Here is a 3,822-nt window from a genome sequence, read left to right as displayed (position 1 = left end):
ATAGAGCTACCTTACAATCTGTAGTAAATGTTAAGAAGGCAACCTTTTTCGACAGGAGAAAAGAAATTTAAAAAAGTGTGAGCGATCGCCGGTACTAAAAGAAAAGCCCATAACATTAATGAAATTGTACATTACATGGCTTAATTGATTAAGAGAATGGCTTAATTGATTAAGAGAAACAGTTTCATTGAGTTTCAGTAAAATAAAATTAATGAATTTGATTTTAACGCAATGAGTCTTCTTCATTAATTAAATTAAGTGCTAACATTAATGTTATGTAACTGTTTTATTATTGCAATGAAGTTTTATTACGTTAATGAAAGTATTTCATTGCAATAATGAACAAGTTTAATTTGTTAGAAACATATTATTGAGCATGGTTTCAATACTTCCAGATATTTTTTTTCCAGATATTTTTTTGAGAAATAAGACGTTCCATAGCATCAATGAAATTCATAGGTAACGTGTGGTTTTATAGCTTGAATGAAATATTTTATTATATTAATGTAACTTTTCATAGCATCAATGAAAAATAATCCATGAACTCCGTTTATTAATGCAATGAAGCAGTTTTCTTTTAGTGCAGCATCGTTTTGACAAGCAAGATAATTTGGTAAAGTTACAGATAGTGTGCTCAGGTTATAGAAAGATAATTTGTCCAAACTATTGGTATCGCATAAAGTGACATTGAGTCTATACCGCCTGGACAGGATAAGGTAAAAGTAGGAAAAAACTGAATGAAGAATAATAAGACCGATATGTTCACGATTGGAGACGAAACGCTGATAAGGTGTACTCATCATCTAGTTAGCACCATCTGGCAGGAAGAATTCGTACCCTGTGATTGGAACATCTTCGATTTCTTAATCCTTATCTTTCCTAGTCAATCACATTATGAAGTGCCTAACAATGACTACGTTGGAGGATTTTATTTTCGTTGAAGGCCTTTGGAAGATCCGCTACTTATAGAAGATCTTTGGATGGCATTTTGTCTATAAATTTCCTTACCAAATAGAAAGGAAACGTTAGATATTAAATCGCTTACATCATCGCAGCGATTTGTTACATCGTATCATGACAATGAAACGCCTTATGTCATGTGGAATGAGAATATTTCGGATATCTAATTCATATCTTTCCTTGTCAATCGCATCAAGAAATGCCTAACAATGACTAAGTCATAGTTCAGAGTTGCTACCTACTTTCATTTTGATTGGTTGTTAGGGACAAGAGGTGTCTATTGTCTTTGGTAGTCATTTCTAACCTCTTAAGGGTATTGTAGAGTTTTATAATGACATTGCATCATTGACCAAGTCTTCTACAAGAAGATGCCCATCACCATTTTATTGCAGAGATGTCCTAGATTAGTTTCACAATTCTAAGTATCAAGACCAAAGAAGGCTCAACAAATCAACATATCGCATTCAACTCTACCTTCCATTTCCCTATACACAACACTATATTTTTCGAGGTGATTGAAATTTGTACATTATATTCAATGATATATTGTATTCGAACGTAAAAATTAGCTATCAAATTAAGCTATCAAAAATATTGCCTATGAAAAATACACACATATAATTTGCTTCACACGACCATTTCACATATCAGGTACCTTTCAATTGACGTTTGAAATTCAATCTCAAATGTAAGCAGACTGACAAGTGGAACAGGTCTTATCGACATTTATGGCGGTATTAAGGTCTTCATTAACATTGTTCAGATATTCATGCAATAATTGAAACAATATTCAACAATTGTCGATGGTAAGAACAAAAAACAAAACGAGATCATTGTTAAAATCTCAAAATCACAACTATGTAAAAGATAGCGGGCGAGATTTCATCGGCCAGAGGTAGAGATTGATACAAGTGGTCATAAAAGCAAACGCTTTCAACAACCGCAAAACAATTAATAGCCGCAACTTATATGACAGGCAGACAGACAAACCGAAAAATAGAAACATGGCACCAAACGAAACACCCACATCGAAAAGAGACTTCTGTCGACGTTGTGAATGAGATTTTCTGTTACTATTCAAATCAAACAAAAAACTTACTTAAACAGCATGAAGTAATGACAGACTGAGAGACAGACAGGCATGGTGGCTAATGACAGACAGTCAAATGCTGTTCTAAACTGGCTCAGATTCTGGTATAAAATAATGTTTAGATGTTAATTTAAATTTAAGGCGATCATTTAAATAAACACACAAGTCTTACAAACAAGCAAACAAATGATAGCTTAGCCCGCGAGATCAAAAGCTGGCAACTATTTGAAACGATATTGGCGGCAATTGAAAGAAAACGGATTGGAACAAGACAAAAAGACAACAAACTATCAATCAATAGAGAAAAAAGGGTAACAATTTACTGGACAATTGATTTCCAAAGCTATGATCCAAATTCCAAAACAGCCATAAAATTATAATTTACTCAACTTTGTGGTTGTTTTTTGAATACTTTATCAAGTAAATAAAAGTTAACACAACACCCTCAAGAAATGTAATGATGGATGTCCATTCTGATTGTTGTTGAAGAATGATGTGTTTATATTAGCGCTTATTTTATTCCCCCCACCCACCACTCTTACCTTATATCATCATCAGCATCAACATATACTGCAGTACCACACAAGTTTGAGGATGGGCTCTGCCTGCCACCTATTAAAGAGTCTTCAATCAATTAAATATTTTGTCAGTTTGAAGTGTTAAAGTGGTCTGTAAACTAACGCAAACACGACGGCACACAAAGTCTGTGTAAAAGTAGTGAAGTTAATGTTTAAAGACCACAAGTCCTACACCCCAAAAAATTTAAAATTATTGAACATTTCAAGCAAGAAGACAAATATATAATGATTGTTGTATTGCGAAATTTTTAAACAAAGATTAATAATAATTACACTAAGAGAAATGTTTTGGATTTTGTCCATGGAGATAAATACGGTAGTGAAATAATTCACATAAAGAGGATATTACGATCATATTGTTTAGAAATCGTAGATACATTTCTTGGTGTAACATAACATGGGTTAACACTATCCCCATTCTTGTGAAACCATAAATACATTATGTAAGTTATCAAAACATAATCCAAATTTTTTGGATACCATAGCGAGATTATCCAAGTTCGTGGGGTACAATAGACACATTGTCCACGTTCTTGGGATAACATAGATACTCTCTATACGTTTTTATAATAACATATATATATTATCTACGTTTTTCGGATAACAAAGTTACACTATCCACGTTCTTTGGATAACATAGACTCATTATCTACGTTCTTCGGATAACAAAGATACACTATCCACGTTCTTTGGATAATATAGATACATTATCTACGTTCTTCGGATAACAAAGATACACTATCCACGTTTTTTGGATAATATAGATACATTATCTACGTTCTTTGGATAACACAGATACATTATCTACGTTTTTTGGATAATGTAGATACATTATCTACGTTCTTTGGATAAAACTGGTACATTATCCACGTTCTCTGGATAAAACTGATTCATTATCCACGTTCTTTGGATAGCATAGATACATTATCAACGTTCTTTGGATAATATAAATGAATTATCCACGTTCTTTGGATAACATAGGCACGTTATCTGAGTTCTGAGTGGATAACATTGATATATTATCCACATTCTTTGGATAACATAGATACATTATCTACATTCTTATCTACGTTTTTTGGATAACATATATACATTTTCCAAGTTCTTTGGAAAATATTGATACATTATCCACGATCTTTGGATATCATAGGCACACTATCTAAGTTCTTTGGATAACATTGATATATTATCCAC

The sequence above is a fragment of the Musca autumnalis genome, unplaced genomic scaffold (assembly GCF_047663935.1).
Source record: "Musca autumnalis isolate F117 unplaced genomic scaffold, ASM4766393v1 scaffold_2, whole genome shotgun sequence".
Classification (NCBI taxonomy): Eukaryota; Metazoa; Arthropoda; class Insecta; order Diptera; family Muscidae; genus Musca; species Musca autumnalis.
This window is presented reverse-complemented; position numbering follows the sequence as displayed.